Source organism: Pleurodeles waltl, chromosome 8, assembly GCF_031143425.1.
Source record: "Pleurodeles waltl isolate 20211129_DDA chromosome 8, aPleWal1.hap1.20221129, whole genome shotgun sequence".
Taxonomy (NCBI): Eukaryota; Metazoa; Chordata; class Amphibia; order Caudata; family Salamandridae; genus Pleurodeles; species Pleurodeles waltl.
In genome coordinates, this window is record NC_090447.1 from 641,934,133 (window position 1) to 641,953,506 (window position 19,374).

Consider the following 19,374-nt stretch of genomic DNA (forward strand, 5'->3'; position numbering starts at 1 on the left):
AAAGGACTTATTGTGGGTCCTAAGGTTGAAAACGCTGTCAGAACACTTATTTCTTTCAGATCCCTATTGTTCTCACAGACTTTTCCTGATTCTGATCCTTCAGTTAGGACAGCACTGAAAAACTATCCCATGAGAGAGGTTTCTCCAATATGGAAGGAAGAAGTTGCAGCAGCAGGTGCTAATCCAGCTATTCCTGCGCATTTTCAGCGCATATGGATACATGTCCCCTGGAAAAGGTCTGAAGTTTTAGCACTTAAACAGTCACTACCAGATTCACGCAAAAATCCTGCTGGTTACTATAAAGAGTTGTCGCAAACAGTTGATGCATGTACTATGAATCTAGCAGATATTGACATGTTGATGGGAAATGTAGTTCCACAGACAATATGGGCTAAAATTCGTAGAGAGGATCACGCTCAAGAATTAGGCGGCGATTGGAACGCTATTATTGCCGCAGATAGAGGTCAAGTAGGTGGTGCAAAGCCCGACGCTTTGATCTCAGAACTCCCTGGTAGGATTATTACATTAATGAAAACAATGATGCCTGCTTTGAGAGTTAATTGGGATAAGTTAGCAGCATGTAAACAAAAGAAAGATGAAAGTGTTTCCGATTTCTTTACCCGATTCGAGGAGACATTCATTGATCACAGTGGTCAAGATATGGCTACAGAAGGGGGACAGCGATTATTTGTGGATAAGTTCGTATATAACTTGCTTCCTGAACTATCACACAAGCTAAAAGACTCCGAGAGTTCATGGGCAGTTTCTTCTTCCGCCCAGATATTGGCTACTGCACAATATTATGAAAATAGAGACAAAGAAGAAAGGGAAAAACAAGAGAAAAAGACGAAAGAATTAAAAACTAAAGTTCTCTTGCAACAGGCTTATCCTCCTCGTTATGTTCAGCCTCAGTTTCAACAGCCTCCGCAGTTTCAGAGGTTGTATCAAAAGCCTGAACCATTCATTCCAAGACCTTTGCTAGGTCCCAATCAATGTGCTTATTGTAGGGAGGAAGGTCATTTTAAGAACAATTGTCCGGCATTGTTGCAGCGTAATGGAGCAACATCTGCTTCACGAGGTCGTGGTGGTCTTCAGTCAGCAAATAGAGGTAGAGGTCGAGGTGTGTTAACCCAAGAGGAGCAGCGTTCTTTTGTTCCTCCAAATTCCGGAAATTACTTTGACCAGCAAAATGTTAGGTCTACACAGTATTACAGTGAGGATCAGTATATTGAAGGAGGGAATGAAAGTCTTCATTTTGAATAGGACAGCCATGGACAAAGTAAGGGGGTTACGTCAATTCCAGTGGATCAGAATGGACCTTATGTTAATGTCACTACAATGGGTGTTTCAGAGCCATTTCTTTTAGATACTGGTGCCATGAGAAGCTCTATCATTCATTCTAAACTCCCTGGCGCACCTTTGTCTGGCTTAACGAATGTATCTGTAGGATTTTCTGGCGCCCCTGTTCGCAATCCAGTTTCTTGCCCTTTGCCTGTTTCAATAGGCCCTTATGATTTAGAAGCTCCGCTTCTTCTGACGAATGGTTGTGGTGAAAATCTGTTGGGTTTAGATCTATTAAAAAGAATGCATGCTACCATATATTGTTCACCTTCTGGTGTATACCTCACTCTAGGACAGAAAATGACTAGTCCAAAGTACTTATCAAAAGATCAATTCCCACCTGAATTGCTTTCTCTTCCCGAAACGCTTTGGGCTACGGGTCCGAATGACGTTGGTTGTCTTGAGATCCCACCTTATGTTGTTACTCTTAAGCCCAATGCTGAAATGCCACGTATTCCGCAATACAGAATCTCTACTGAAGGTGAGAAAGCACTTCTGGAAATTGTCCATGATTTGATTCAGAAGGGTGTGGTTGAGGAAACGAGAGGAAATACATGTAACAGTCCTGTTCTTCCGGTTCTTAAACGCACTGATCCTTCTCAGCCTCCTGTTTATCGTTTTGTAATTGATCTTCGGGAGGTAAACAAGATTGTCGTACCGCAGTTTCCTGTAGTCCCAGATATCACTGCTCTGTTGACGATGATACCTTCTACAGCGACTTGGTTTTCAGTTATTGATCTAAAGAATGCTTTCTTTAGTATTCCCATCGCCGAAGAGAGTAGAGATATTTTTGGTTTTTCCCTCGGAGGCCGAAGCTTCCGGTTTAAACGCGCACCTCAAGGTTATTGTGAAAGTCCCTCTGTTTACAGTCAAGCTCTAAAATGTCATCTTGATGCCTTTTCCTTACCGTCCGGTGCCGCTCTCATTCAGTACATGGATGACTTATTAGTTGCAGCTGATTCAGAGGAGATTTGCAAAAACGTGACGTTGCACTGTTGCGTCATTTGTTTGATCTGAATCACAAGGTTTCTCCTTCTAAATTACAATATGTCTGTCGCGAGGTGACTTATTTGGGTCATCTCTTGTCAAAGGAGGGACGACGATTGACCCCCGAACGAATTCAGGCAATTGCACAAATGTCAGTGCCATCCACACAAAGAGAGGTACGTGCTTTTTTGGGCATTACTTCTTATTGTAGACAGTGGATTCCGAGTTTCTCTTTATTGGCTAAACCGCTGTTGGCGCTAACTTTAAAAGATACGCCTCAGCCTCTTCCGTGGACTGACGAATGTCAGAAGAGTTTTACTGATTTGCGTATTGCTTTGTGTTCTGCTCCTGTATTGGGTACTCCTGATTACAGTAAGCCGTTTACGCTCTATGTCCACGAAAGAGAGGGTTGTGCATTGTCAGTCTTAACGCAGCGTTTTGGAGATCAACAGCGACCATGCGCATATTTCTCAGCTGCGTTAGATCCAGTAGCTAAAGCATTGCCTAGTTGTCTTAAGGCGACAGCGGCAGCAGCAATTTCTATTCGACAGTCTGCTGGAGTAGTGCTAGATAATACTCTCATTGTTATGGTGCCACATGCAGTGGATACTTTACTAAATAGGACAAAAACGCAGCATCTTACGAGTGCTCGGTTGTCCGGATATGAGCTGACGCTTTTGGCTAGTCACATACACATCAAACGATGTAATACCCTGAATCCAGCTACTTTGTTGCCTCTTCCCGAAGAGAGAGATGTCTCTGAACAGCATGATTGTTTTCTCCGTACTGAAGAAGAGACTAAGGGTAGAATTGACCTAAAAGACACGCCATTAGTGAATCCAGATGGAACACTATGGGTAGATGGTTCTTGTTTCAAGCTCCCGAATGGAGATACAGTTTCAGCCTACGCTATTACTACTTTGCATACGATTGTGGAGACAGCACGCATTAGACATAATTCAGCTCAGGCAGCTGAATTGATAGCCTTAACTAGAGCGTGTGTGTTATCCAAAGGAAAAAGAGTAAACGTGTACACTGATAGCCAATACGCTTTTGGTGTAGCGTTTAACTTTGGGCGTTTATGGAAGGAAAGAGGATTCTTTACTTCCCATGGTACTAAGATACAACATGGTCAATTAGTGACTGAACTTCTTGAGTCACTTACAATGCCTACTCAGATAGCGATCGTGAAGTGTAGTGCACACAAAAAGATTGTGGACGATGTTGGTCGAGGAAATGCATTTGCAGATGAGGTAGCGAAAAAGACAGCCAGAGACAACACAAGTCGAATGTATGTTGCAGGTCCCGCAAACTGCGTAAGAGAAAAGGGAATGTGTGAAGATACAGTAGAGAGTGTGAAATCAATTCAAGGAGAGGCTATGGAGAATGAGTTGAGAAAGTGGAAGGAAAGTACAGGAATGTTAGATGAGATGGGATGTTGGGTTGAATTATCAGAACATCAACGTTGGCTGTTACCAGATGCTTATGTACTACCTGTAGTTACTATGGCACATGGTCCAGCTCACCTAAGTGCAAAAGGAATATGTAAACTTCTGGCTCCAGTGTGGCAAAATGAGGGGATCCCAAAGTGTGCAAATAATGTAGTAAAACATTGTATTGTTTGCTTGATGTACAATCCGGGAAAGGGAACCCCAACTCCAGCAGGTCATTTTGCTCCTCCAACATATCCATTTGAGGTGTTGCAGATCGATTATATTCACATGGAACGATGCAACAACCTCAAAAATGTTCTGGTGGTAGTATGTGCTTTTTCTAGATGGGTAGAAGCCTACCCTCTGAAGGACAATACTGCTTTATCAACTGCCAAAATACTTTTGAAAGAATTCTTCCCTAGGTTTGGTTTGCCGCGCATTGTCTGGAGTGACAATGGGAGCGAATTTGTGGGTCAAGTCATGCAAAAAGTTTGTGCAGGTCTTGGCATAAAACAGAAGTTCCACGCGGCGAATCACCCACAGTCGGCTGGTTTAGTAGAATGCTACAATGGAACCTTGAAGCTTAAAATTGCTAAGGTGCAAGCTAGCACAGGACTTAATTGGCCTGATGCTTTACCATTGGCTCTTCTGTCCACCAGAACAGCAGTACACTCTCGTTTGGGGCTTAGCCCTTACGAAGTGATATTTGGTCGCCCAGCTAATGTATGGGGAGTTCTTCGCCCTAAGAAATACTCAGACTTGCCATACCCGATGTTGATTGACTACTTGCATGACCTTACAACTAAATTGCGTGTTCTTCATCAACAGGTTCAGAGTGCTCTACCAGAGGCTTCCACAGACCCAGGTCATTCCATCCGACCAGGTGACTGGGTCTGCACGAAAAATTTCCAACGACAGAGAAATTTGGAGCCCAGATGGAGAGAGCCACGCCTGGTTCTTTTGACCACAAGAACAGCAGTTAAAGTCGAAGGAAAGAAAAACTGGGTGCATGCCGTGCACTGCAAGAAAGTGCCTTTGCCCTTGCCTTTCGATCAGTGGGTCCGTAGAGGCATCAGTGACTCTGAAAGTGAGAAAGTTCCGCAATTTGTACCATTCAGTGATGCGCGTCTAATTGGAACACTTTCTGAGAAAGAGGACGACGACATCCTTCAAGAAGCAATACCATTGCATCGTCGCTTGAACACGACAAATCCAGGAACATTGTTTCAAAACCAGACTGCCTCTGGACAGGAACGCTATAATTTGAGACCAAGACCAAAGAACTTGTAAATTTCTCTCCTATGTAGTACTCTATCCCGGTTGCAGGGTCACGGTAGGAGTCTTAGTTACGACCTGAGTAAGTGGCAATAGGCCTGCAGGACCTCACAGTGTCATAGGACGGTAGATAATCGTGACTACAGTGATTGAGGAAGATTGCCGTGAGCATCCACTTAGAAAGATGGAGGCTACATTAGATAAAAGAGAAAGTAAAAATGTAAAGAATAATTGTAAAGAAATATATAGTCGTTGTAGTATTGCTCTATGCGTCATTATATTGTCGTGTATTCTTTTGGCATCTGTAAACTGGATCATTATTACTCTGCAGCAAAAAGTTGTCTCTTCTCCTACCTCTACATCTTCTTCTACTATCTCTCCGCACCTATTTCACACTCTTCCCCAGCATGAACTCATCAGAAGAACTGAATACTTTAACAATTCCTTCGTCCAGTTGTTACATCAACATCAGTTAGTGATCAATACAACTGACTGTTGGGTGTGTGGACTCATACCACATACGGTAGAAAAAGGAATGCCATATTTAGTTCTTCCATTCTCCTATGAAGGTTCCGCTTGGGCTTATTTTGTCATTTTCAATAATGCATATCAAAGTAAAATTAAACAACCTGTCAGTTCACATAGTGTTGGTTCAGATTTCAGTCATAGTTTATTGATAAAGGGAATGGTAGCTATGGCTAAAATCATGGAAAAAAGTGAAGCTTCCATAGATGAAAGAAAAGCATATACCAATTGGAACATAACTAATTACATTTCCAGCCTCAATGATAAGGTTGAGCAAGGAAAATCTCCTCCGATACGGGTCATACCCCAACAAGGAAATTTCTGTCTGCAAATAAATGGTAGAACTCCAAACACCGGACAAAGAGAAAGTTTATGTTCCCATACATATGTTTATTCAGCCCTGAATTCACTGCCGTTAGTACCATCTCAAGGTACATACTTCGTTTGCCACGATAGGGCTTATACATGGTTGCCAGCTGATTTCTCTGGTACTTGTTATATAGCCTTTCTTCTTCCCCCTACATACACCGCTCCTGCGAACCATCATAAAAATAGATATGGCAGAGGGATTGTGGATTCGAAAGACACAGCAGGACAAGAGGGAGGAGATTTCCTCAAAGGATTTCTTCCCTTCTGGGGTCCAATGGCCAACAGCAGAAATATAAGGCAATTGGTTCGTGTCGTAGAAACCACCATAGACATCACTGTAGGAGCTTTAAGTAACATTACAGCTGAACTACAGGCTGATCGTCTTATGACCTTGCAGAACCGTGTTGCCTTAGACTTTGTTCTTGCGGACCGTGGTGGAGTATGCAAATTGATCGGATCAAGTTGCTGTATTTTCATACCTAATGACGCTCCGACAGTATACCAAGCTATCTCTAAGTTACACATAATCTCCGAGTCGATTCATCAGGACGAAGGAGATTGGTCCTTTTCAGAGTGGTTTTGGGGATTACTGTCCAAATGGGGTTGGAAGGTATTGACATTCTTTGGAGTAATTTTAGCTTTTATATTCTCTTGTTGTCTTTGTATGCACTGCGGTCCTGCCATCTGCAACCTATGTGCTACTGCATGTATTCCCAAACCCAAGTCACAAAGAGCAGAGAATATCAAAATGATGGTACAGCAACAGCTTGATGACCTCATGGCCATAGACATCGACTCAGATTAACATGAGTTTGTGTATCTTGCCTGAGTTCTGGCAAAAGGAGGGTCTGAGGAAATTCGATTTTTAATACGATCGTATCGACCCGCCATTTTGTGGCCCGCCGCCATTTTATGTTGCCTTCACTCAGGCAGCACAGCGAACGAAGTCCATTCTGCCTTTTCTGCTTATTCTGCAACATGGTGTTCAAAACAGCCTTCTGCCTCTATCTTTACAAGGCTGGTATTAAGGTCTGACCGAGTACACTAATCCCTGTCTGGTTTTCTAATCCTTGTTTCAACTATCTGTAGGCTCACACTATTCTCCGCCGATCTTATCTTATCGTCTGGCCTTCGCTGTCCTTTGCTAGTATTCTCTCATTTCACAACTGTCCTCCAAACGCACACAAACTTATCACACCACATGCAACTTCGTTGTGGATCGGTTAATGAATTAGTTCAAGGGAGGGGTGACAAACACAGCTGGAGGGGAGGCAACCTTAAGTCACTTGATACTTTGTTTTCCAATTCCTTCTATTGGTGCTGTCTTGTTTTCCGACATTTCTATTGGCTCTGTTCTATCTTTACATTATTCTTACTGGCTCCTTTCTATGTGTTCTGGGAGTGTATGTAGTTAATAAATGGTTTTTATACGGTATATAAGATTGTGCGCCACAAAGTAAAGTGGCAGTCTCCTGAGAACATACCTTGTGTACTTCTTGGACAACTGTACTAGCTGCAGCTAATAAAATCCGATCTTTTACGCCTGACAGAGTGTCCCGTGTCTCTGTTAGTTGAGGCAGGTGAATCCAAGGAGATTTCAGGCGTACCCTGCGCCGCCAGGCCCATAAGGTTCTGGTTCTTCACATCCTTCAAAACTCCTACCACAGACCAGACACTCCTTAACTCTGACAATGCACCCATACAGATTTGCAACATTCCTCAGGCACAGTCTTCACTTGACGAGATACCATCATCACTCTCAGACCTCCTCACAACGCCAAACACTTCCAAAGTATGCCAACAAATTCTCAGGACACCCAAACACACCCTCCCAGCAATCCAAGAACAACAATGTGAACTCATACACCATTGAAATAGTCAGACACTCTCCATAAACCTACAAGGCATCTCTCCCATCACTAAACAATCCAAAATGGAACACCTTAAAAAGACCCACTACATACCCTAGAGAGCTGCATAAAGCTTCCCCATGACCGCAATAACACTCTAAACAACCTTAACCTTCACAATCTACCATACACTTTTAAAATGTCAGTGTACCCTGAATCCTCCACAAGACACCATCACCACCACGCCTCAGACATGATCATAATACTCTCAGGCAGCTGCACAATGTTATCCATGGAATCTCACTATGTACCTTTCGACACTCAAGACCCAAGGAATCCCAAACCTCCACACTAAGACTATCACAACACATCCAGACACCCTCATAAGCATCCCAGTGGCTGTCACAGATCCTATAGGAACACTCACAACCTACTCACACATTCAAAACACCCTCTGACTCCCTCTATCCCCCAAAGACTCTCCGAAAGCCCTTCAAAAGGACACAGTCTTTGGCGCACATCCTAATACTCTGCACAGGCATATGTTCATTCCACCCCTTGAACTGCATCCACCTCCATTCAGGCACTATATATAAATTCAACAGGCATAAAACACCCTTGAAAGTTACATAACACATACCAGGCAGCCCCATAATGCCCCAGAAGCTCAACCCTCAAAATGCATCAAAGGCACTATAATCACTTCCCTGAGCACACCCAGAGCTCCCTACACACCCTCATAACGTACCCAGACAGCCTCCAAACACCAATCAGAAACTCAAAATGTGCCTACACAGCTTGAAAGCACCCCAGAGACCATCAACATGCACCCAATCACTCTCAAAATATCCACAGGCACTCTACCAACACAAACAAAAAGCCTCAAAACTCCACCAAACATTCAATCTGCTCCAGCTCACAACATTCCAGAGACTCTTATAATTCCCTCCAAATACCAACAATCACACACACTAGCCAGGTAAAAACATTCACATCACACACCCTAAACAGCGAAATAGCGCCCCAATCGCCATGAAAACACTAACGGCCTGATTTAGATATTGGTGGACAATTTACTCTGTCACAACGGTGACGATAACCTGTCCGTGGAAATCTAAATCCCAGCGCACATAATGGGATTTAAATTTTGGCAGTTGGGATATCCGTCACCGTTGTGACGAAGTACCCTGTCTACCAATATCTAAATAAGGCCCTAAGATCTCAGGCCTCTCCTAATCCTCGATACAGTGTGCTACTTCCTCTTCAGAATCATATCTGACACACAGCAACAGTTACCTATCCATACACCCAGCAACTCTCTCATACATCCAAAAGCACAAAGACCAAGAGCTCAGACATAACCAACATCACAGACACCTGATATCCATATACATAGCCACACAGAGCAACACACAATCTAACATATTACAAGCCAGTACATACAAAGCAACTGTTATGTATACTCAAATACTCTCACAATGTATATACCATGGTGTTTGTAATGGGAATACCCATTCTCTGCTTGTGTCAGCATAAGGCGGAGGAAGAGGTTGATGGTGTTAGGCACTAGATCACAAAAACTCAACAGAGTGATAAAACCAGCTGCCTTTTCACCAGACTCTCCTCGCACAGCATGGCCTTATGATTACACAGCTCCCTCCAACAAAGAGGCCTGCAAATTTTAGTCCATGAGGTGGTAGCTTCGGATGTTTCATTTTTGTAAAATGCTCGCCTCCTACAATCATACATTTCCGGAGCCTGGGGAAAGGGAAGGTCCAGTCTGATGCTTTAGTTTTAAGTAAAAACCTAATACTGCAAAGAGTACCTTGAAAATATGCTGCAGGAGATTTGGGCTGTCCTTTTGCGTTCTGCTAATTTTAAAAAGGTATTAATGCATTAAAAATGTGCATGTATCTATTTTTGCAAATGGGTAGAAAATTAAGGTTCTCCAGAGTAAACAGAGGCCGATTGCTTTCGTGGTCTTCAGTTGGGCCTCAGTTTGTAAATACTAGTGTGACTATTTGCATGCTTCAGATGTCCAGTCAGCAAAAAAATGAAACTTGAGTGATTGGGAAATCAAAAAATAACATCTAACAGAAAAAACAAAAAATATTCACATAAACCTACCTATGGAGTCATTCTGAAGTCATCTGATGACTCCAGCTGGGCTATTCCTGTAATGATCTGGTGAAGTCATCCCAAACCATCCTGAAGTATGTGTATAGGCCGAAATATTTAAATGAGATGACTCTAGAGTCATCACAAAAACTACTCTGGGATGGTGCCCTGATTACTTCAATTGAATATGCGCATCATCTTTTACTATTCAAGGAACCCCAACTGACAACTACAGGATGATTGTTGATTACTACAGGATGATTCTATGACAACTTCACAATGACCGTGGATTACTCTAGGATGTTTCCAGAACAACATTTGTAAGACTGTGAATTACTCCAGGATGACCCTGTGACAACTTTGGAGTGGGTGTGGATTACTCCAAGATGATTTAATGAAAGCTTTAGAATGAGCGTGGCATACTATAGGATGACTTCATGACAACTGCAGGGTGAGTGTGAATTACTCCTAGATGATTCTAATAAACATTTTGATGGTTGTTGGTAACCAATGAATGATTTAATATTGAATGACAGTTGAAATACTCATTGCAGATTTTATGACAAGAGAACATTCTATGGTCACATCTTCTCAAATTCAGTGCCCATCAAGTACTTTAGATCAACTAATCTGTTGCTAAATAAGTACTTTGGGGTGAATAACGAATGTACCATCCTGTGCAATAGGGAATTGTGTTTGAATGCAATAAATGTACCCTGTGTATACAGTCCAATGAATTCTAAGTATCTAACAAGCAGCTAAAATTAAACCACGTCTTTTGCATGATACTTTATTGCTCTGCTCAATAGAAAGGTGCTGGTGGGCTTTGGAGGGGTATAAAAAAAACCTGAAGTAGGAATTAGCAAGATTACAACACACTTACATGACATTTTTCTAATGTTGTGATATGTGGGAAAAGACTAAACAAAACACAGGTTGAAATAAAATGGGACCACAATTCATTCTAAATTCAATTTTATTCAACTGAAGCACATACCTGGTCCTAAAAGGGCTCACGTTAACATAAAATAGAATAGTACAAGTAGACAAGAAATGGTCGGATGTACTTTGTTGTTTGCTTCTAGAGTTGCTGGTTTCTTAAGTACTCATCTGGTAAGGCAGAACTGTATGACAAGTTTTCACTGCATTATCTTGATGTTCATGGTTGGTCAGCTTTTGGCCTTCTACACAGATTTCATAATTATGAAAGAATATCAAAACCCTAGATTAAAAAAAAAAATTCAAAGAGGGTGCTGCCTTCAAAATGCAACAAAATCATAGGCTTCAAACAGTCAGTACAGTTTGTTTATGGTAAGCAGTCACAGGAGCACAGGGGATACTAGAGAACTAGTCATGTTTGGGGTGGAGAAAGAAGTATATTCAGAACATCAATCCCATAGTTAAGAGGGTGTAGCCAGAGATGGTCAATCTGCAAAGCATACAGTTTCACTTTTTGATTTCCTGCTCAACAGAAGAGGAAAGAGCAGCTTCCTAGCTGTGCCCTACATGGACCAAGTTGTTAGACAGGATAGATTCTCCAGAGACTGTGTTCAATTAGTTAAGAGATTGCTCTGGCAACAAGTATCTGGTGCATAAAAGGATCCTACACCCAAGTTGAAAAACGGCTGCTGATCTACAGAGTGCAAGTGAGAGGTAATGCTTGAAGCAGTGTGTGACATCAGTGCTGCTTGCTGTCACCACATTTCATATGAGAGCTCTTTTCCTGGGACTAGAGTAGACCTCATTTGGAGACAGTTAAGAATGGAAAGGCAATGTAAAACATCAACAATAGAATCCTTATGTGCCCATCGGATATGCTATGGCACCACGTGCCAAAATGTTTTAGGGTAATTAAGCCATTTGAACTAGCTTATTAAACATCAACCTTTTCTTCATCAAGGGTAGCAGTTCCATTATGACCATTGGTAACACATCTGCCACTTTTGTTTGGGGAAAACGCATCTCACTCAAACCAGTGAGGAGAAAACTAGCACTGTCCCAAGCATACTTGCCTTTTCCAACAGCTTGTGCAGTCCTCTCTTTCTGATAAGATCATTTTGTATCAGGGAGAATCAGCGGAATCTTTCATCATCTCCTGCACATCAGCCTGTAGATAGCCACAAAGTATTAACACACATACCATCATACTATTTTAAACATAATTTAAAATTATAAAGTGATAGTCTGTGAATAGTAACCCGACATCTAGGCATAGTTCACCTAACAGTGACAAAAATGATGTTTTTTACTCCATAAAAATAAAGTAAATGTGTCTGAAATATATCCACAGTAATACTTTTAAATTGTAACAAAGACATAATATACCAAAGAATAAAAAAAATAAAGCATGTCAACCTTTGTATTGCAAATGATCCACTGGATATTTTCGATGATGTTGAAGATTTATTGTAGGATGTTTGACCTTGTCAATGGAGACAGCTGCCCACAAACGATTTATAGTTATCTCCTTTCAGCATGTGCCATATAACTAAAATATTTTGGAAACAAATAATTTCAAGTGAGCAGATTTGGGAAACACACACATGTTTTTGGTCTGTACAGGTGGATGGTGGAAAAAGGTGTTACGGATGCGGGTGCACTGAGATCTACATCTCTGAAAATCAGTTGCCATCTATGTGGTCAAAAAAGAATATATTTTACTCACCTTTTATGCAGTCAATCTCAGATTGCACACTTCTCGTTTTTGCTCATAAAACTAAACACTACTTTTCCGTACAGGTAGAAATGCAATCAGAAGAATAGATGTTCTCTCTATTAATGATTGACAAGTCATACATAATTTCATTAGGGAGCAAGTGTCTGTATCCCATTTTGAAATTATGCACATTCTTAAGCTATCAAATGATGATAATCTTCCGTGTCCTGCAAAAACAAGAGAAACCAGTGAACATAAATTCGCATCTATATAACTGTTTATAGTATATATTTTCCATTTGTCATTCAAATTTGTAAAAGTTATGTTAAAAGTGCTTTGCTGTCAAGACAATTAATGAACTACATTTATTCTGTATTAAAAGACAGGCGTAAGTCCTAAAAAAGGTTGCCTTGGTCACCATGCAAAGTAGAATAGGTATGGAGGCTTATTGTATGCAATTCCGTGTAACTGATGCACATATAAATCCCAGCTTACGCGATAGCCGCCACTCGCACTGCTTGCGAACTGGTATTGAAGGTGAATAGGATGGTGCTTATCAGTGATCACAACAGCAACATAAACTTCACTGTAGGGCAGGTCATTTGATGATGAACGTGGCCATATCTGGGTGTTGAAAAACCATGAGGCATATTCACAAAATGCATTTTGTAATATGTTTTGAAGTACTACAAAATGCTATTCACAAACCTATGCGCAGTATTTACTGGAGTTCGGTAGATTGGGGGACTGGAGTGGGTGGATTGGATGGAGTGCAGTAGACGGTGGAGTGGGGTAGATTGGACTGGATTGGGGTGGATTCGGTAGAGTGGAAGGGGATATACATGGGGTAGACTGGAGTTGGGTGGGGGAACTGGATTTGGATATACTGGAGTGGAATAGAGACTGGAGTGGGGTAGATGAGGGTGGAGTGTGGTAGACTGCAGTGGGGTGAAGTGTGGAGTAGATAGAGGTAGATTGATTGGAGTGAGGTGGGTTGGGATAGATTTGAGTGGAGTGTGGTAAAATGGAATGGAGTGGGGTAGTTTTGGCCAGAGTTGAGTACATTGAAGTGGAGTAGATTGGAGTGGGGTCAATTGAAGTGAGGTAGATTGTGGTGGAGTGGGATAGACTAGAGGGGAGTTGGATAGATTGCAGTGGAGTCTGGAGTTAATTGGAATGGAATGGGGCAAATTAGACTGGGGTAGATTGGAATACACTGGAGTGAGGTAGATTGTAGTGTAGTGGGTGACTGGGTTAGATTGAGTGAAGTAGGGTAGACTGAGTTGGGTAGATTGTAGTGGATTAGATTGGATCAGAGTAAGTGGGTTGCAGTAGACTGGAGTGGGGTAGACTGGATTAGAGTGGGGTGGATTGAAGGGGGTGGAGTGGGGTTGATTGGGTATAGTGCAGTGGGGAATGTTGTTGTGATTTGATCTCTCTTTTTGAATGTACAGCAAACATGACAAGATAAGAACAAGATTTAAATGCCTGTTCACAAAAAGCAAGTTTGTGGAAGAATACAGTAAATAAGGTTTGGGCAACAAGAGGGACAAACTCAAGCTAGACAGCCTAAAGAAAATAAAGCCAGCAAATAGCCAGAAAATGTGAGTTACAAACCACAAAGCTAATGGTAACCAAGGGGCAAATGGATTTCTAGGTCAGTTTTCTGAATCTCCCCAAGAGGTCTTTAGGAAACCAGGCAGCTGCACTGTCTGGTAGGCTTCAACCTTAAGTAGATTAAAAAAATAGAAAGGAAGAGTGTGAAACATGGTAGGAATAACAAAATTGTGATGACAAGTTGGTAAAACAACAGAAATTGAGAGAGTGTGGCAAAGTATAAGATGAAAAGAGAAAATAAAGGGTTGAGAGAGGACAAAAGGTGACAAAATGAATTTTATGCATCATCTCTTTTGTAGTTTATCCAGCCCAGGTGTTTTTATGTCTGGTAATTTCATGAAAGATTACATATTCAATATACCTAAACTGCAAGGACTTTCAGCCAGCCCTCTTCTTCCACTTGCCTGTTGTGTCATTTCTATTTTTGTCCCACCCACTGCAGCATACTGCATGAGCAGAGGGTCAGCTCACTCCCGCAAATGACTAACTTCACTGTGACATCATTTTTCCCTTTCATAAGGAACACATTCTGAGACAATGTAGTTCCTTTCAGTGTTAGCAACTGCTATAGCAAGTGTGTTATCAGAGAACAAAAAAAATCTTTGCTTTTAGCTATTTTTTTTAGCCTGACACGAAATCAGCAGCTTCCCCAACAATGAAGTTTTGCAAAAGCCATGAAAATACAAAATTGGCACTGACAGAGTCAAAAGGCTAGCGGCCAACGCCAGACCTATTCAGTGTGCCAAGTCTGGTTTTCCACTGCATTCTGTACCTGTTTTATAATCTGATAAACATGACTACAAAGCACAAAATGCAAAAAATAACTTGCCTGCGCTGCTCATACATGAATGAGAAAAACGTAGAGGTCTGCTTGGTTCAGAAACAGGCAGTGGAAAACAAGGCTACCTTAAGCCACGAGGTCATGTCAGTAGCTGACATGGTGTATTCAGTAGGCCTAGACAAAAGAAATAATGTTTCTTGTTTCTTCAGAGACTACTGCTAGCACGTACATCAATAACTACTTTGCAAGGTAGCCATAAGATGGATCCGATGTTCTATAGTTAACTTTTTCTTTGCCCTTTCTCCCAGTTGTCCTCACCTAATCACCATTCCTGAGGGGTGCTCAAAGAAAACCACATTAAAAAAATCTTGTAGTGCCTTTTTTCTGGCACTGGTCATAATGAGAGGGTTTTTCAACAGTAAAATATTCAGCATGTTAAAGTAAATTGACATTGGATAAAACATATGCAATCTGGATTGCTACTTTACGGAGGAAGGGTCGCAGAAGATTGCTTGTGGATGTACGGAATCTGTCTTTGAAGTGCAGGTGTTGTGTCTATTTGGTGCAGGCTGGAAGTGGGCGCAAGTTCTGGACTGGGTTATACGTGCATAAGTATCAGTGCGTGATTGTGTCACTCTGTGTGCTGCTTGTAGTAAAAGTAGAAATTAGCTCAGTGTCAATAGGTTATGGAAATTATCTGCTTATGCCAAACTATGCCGCTCAAAGTACATGTACCTCTGACCAAATAGCGCTAAAAAGACATTAGGACTAGAAAGCGCAAATTGTATAAAGGTGAGCAACGGCAAGTAAGATGCTTTTGAGAGTATATGGAAGAAAAATAGATCCAAAAATCATGCAGGAGGCCAAAATATTCTAACAGTGTTTTTTAACCACTTTAACATCTGCATAGTTGTTTTCACTTAACATACGTTGTCAGACACTGGCAATTGAAATACTTGATAGATTTGGGGAGATGCAACCAGCTATACAGTTAACTTTGCAAAAAAGTAGAGCAGGGGCTGCAGGAACATCTGGGACCTTATAACTGACACCACTGTGCCCCTTACTACGGGCGAGACTAAAAATCAATGTCTCCAAGGCAAAGGGCATGAGTAAGGGGCACGGTTATAGGTGCGCTGCGTGATTTAGTAAAACGTTAGTCCAATAAAACTGCCATTCATAGCTGCCCAAGAATCGAGGTACCAATGGAAGGTGGAATGAATGGAAAGACAGACACTATCCTTTCCACCACATTTGTACAACTGGTGGTTCAGTAATGTTGAAAATGCCTCTGCCCCAGCTGACAAACCCATCAGTGACCAAAGAATAGCGTTGCAAACAGCATAGCATACATGATGTAAAAATCAGGCATATACTGTAAGAAAGCCTCAAATCATAGCAGATAGACGTGCCCTGGAAAAAGCCACATGACTGACTCCATGTGCAAACTGTACAGACAGGGATTGCCAAAAATGCAGTCTCTACCTAACAAATTGGTAGCAAAGGAGAGTATGCATCATACTTGCAGGAGCTACCAAATAGTGCCTCGAAAAGAAGTGGCATTTCTAGAGAAACTATCTTTGGAACTGAGGAACTCTCACCAAATCTTGTAAGCTTCCCTTGCCTAAAAGAAAAACAAACATTATCCTTTGTAATATAATGGATGCCCTTGAAAAGTGCCCCAAACGTTTCGGATCCCTAGTTTTCAGAAAAATAAAACGTAATTGTGCTTATCTCCAAAAGCATGCATCCAGTCAGGGCACAGTTAAACCAGGAAGGACGTGCAGAATTAAGTAATATTTTAGAAGCCATGCAATGCCAAAACGAAAAAATAACCAAAACCCACTCAATTGTTGCCATATGCCCACCATTTCAGAGTACAATTCGAGCCCACGATTTCGCTGCATGATTTTACCTTAAAGTTAAAGGACTCGGACACAGGAGTTGAATGTCATCTTTCAGTTGTTAGTTGCTGAATAATGAAGTTGAAAAGGGCAAAGAAAAGCAATAATTCTCCTATTTCGTATACTTCTTCGATTTCCCGGCCGTGTCCTCGCATGTTCCCAATAATGTCGGCTCAGGCAGGTGACGTTACTTCCGGGGTGACGTTCTTCCGGCGCCACCGGATGTGTGTCCCAAAGTGCTATAGAAGCGTTGGTGAAAAGGATTCCGTTTCAGTGAAGCCACTTGTACTTGGCGGTTGGTGCAGGTGAATGTAAAAGCGTGTGGAGATTATGCGCCTACATGGAATCTAGAGTTTCAGAAAATACTTTTTTAGGAAGGTATAAGAACTCCGTCATAGTTTGTAGAATCCCGATTTTGTTTCACCAAAAACAACGTTATGTTTAATTTCCTTACACTTAAAATGCCCGTAATGGAAGTAATAATGCATTTCTATAGATGTTTTCAATCTCTACAAGAGTTTCCTTGTGTTGTCATTTATTGATTGGGATGTGCACGAACGGGGAATGTGTGCAAAACAGGAATGTACGTTTTCTTTTTGTGTTTATTTGTAATAGAGCATTTCTGTATTCTGTAAACGCTATACTTATTTTTGTTTTATTTTAAGGATATGATTATATTGAGACATGATAGTGTTGTACCTGTTTTAACCCTGGAATAAGATTATGGCTTATTTCAACCATACCTAGCATTTTTTTCAGGCTGTCCTGAAATGTTTTTTCAAAAAACAGAAACATATTTGTTGGGTTTTGAATGATTGCTGTTATGGATTGTGTAATTTTAAATTGTATTACAATGGCATGGAGGTGAAAAAAAAAATACATCTTAATTAAAAAATAACACATCTTCAGGTAGGATCTGGTTTACTCAGATAATTATTCTATATAGTTCTAAACTATTTGGAGTCTTTTTGAGGTGTTTGTTCACTGTGTTACTGTAACTTAAGTGTTGCATACATACTTTACACATCGCCTCTTAAGTTAAGCCTGACTGCTCAGTGTCAAAGCTACAGAGGGTAAGCAAAAGGTATTTTTTTAGGATGTATATCTGACTTACCCTGACTAGGACTGTGGTCACTATTTAGACAGTGTGCATACGTCTGCCAACTAGAGGCCCAATTTATAATAGTTAGTTATTTATTTTTCACAAACCTCTTTGGTGCTGTTGACAATCTGGAGCTGTCCATGGCACTGGCCATCAGATGCTGTGGAAGGCTCCAGCCATGGGGAAAACACTGGTGCTCCCCCCACATGCCTTCTCGGTGCCTGTCACCCCAATCCCACCCCTGACGAACTGATGATGTCAGAATTCACGTATGCAGATGCCATTGAAAGGGGCTGAAAACACTCTAGAAGTAATTTGCTTCCAGCGCATTGTCGGAGAAGGACTGATGGGAAGTCCTCATATGGGGTTTGAATTAGGTGAGAAGAGAGGCACTGGATGAAAGAAACGAGTTTCTCCTTGAATCTAGTGTCTCTATTGAGTGCATTCCTGCTGTGGGATTGTGATGGGACCGCAATAGCACAGCAGGAATGCATGCTTCTAGACCAGGATTTTGTTGTTGCATCATTTGGCCCTTTGGCAAGGGCCATGCCCCTTTTGGGTCTTATAATCAACTCTGTAGGCCAATCTGTATCCCGGAGAGGTGGAAACCTGCTAGACATCAGGGATTAGGATTTTTGTAGGAATTATAGTGGACTGGCCCCTTGGGCAGGGGTCCCTCTCTTTTTGGCCTATATATTTCCTGTGGTTTTTGCCTACTCAGGGACAGATCAGCAACTTTTCATGCTGATCTGCCACCAAGTAGATGGAGACCAATTTAAACACAAGGGATTTGTTTAAACGTTTGTGAGGGTTGGATCACTCCTTGGGCCCATCAACTGTTTCTGTTTTCATGCCATTTGTTCGGTGTATCTGCCTCCAAAGTGGATGTTAAGCATTTATACACCAGAAAATAAGTTTCTGTATGTGGGGAGAATCTACTCCTGGGATAAACGTGGCTCCCACTTTTTTGCCACCACTTAGAAGCATATCTGCATCTTTTGAGTCTGACCTTGTCCCGAGCAGGCATCATTGTGTTTTATAATGGAAAATGCATTATTTCTTATCATTTGTATTAGTGAATTTGTTTTTTCCTTTTTATTATAGTGCAAATCATTTGATTTCTAGGTGGTGAATCCTGCTTGCAGTTTCGGCATTGGTAGATCTAAAAAACTTGGCACTTGTATAGTACACTACTCACTCATTAGGGTCTCAAGGAACTGTACACATACCGCTGTGGAACCCCTCCTGGCATTTCCCTGTGAGGTGCCCATTCCTGGGAAACCCCGAGGGTGAAGCCAGGCATCCAAGCAGTGTCAGGGTCATTGTGGGGATTAAGCAAGCTATTGCCCAGAGTGGGACCCATCAATTAGATTAGGCACTGAGGCAAGAATTATCAGGTCCAAGGGAATTGAGCCC

The 19,374-nt window shown here is 41.6% G+C and overlaps 1 long non-coding RNA gene across 1 annotated transcript; it reads right to left on the reverse strand.

Annotated features, from left to right (window-relative positions):
* Positions 1–10,856: 10,856 nt before the first annotated feature.
* Positions 10,857–17,042, reverse strand: LOC138250191 (uncharacterized). The gene is made up of 4 exons (XR_011194903.1): positions 16,868–17,042; positions 12,254–12,386; positions 11,911–12,005; positions 10,857–11,120 (listed from the first exon to the last, which is right to left on the reverse strand). It is a non-coding gene; the product is annotated as an uncharacterized lncRNA (long non-coding RNA).
* Positions 17,043–19,374: the final 2,332 nt, after the last annotated feature.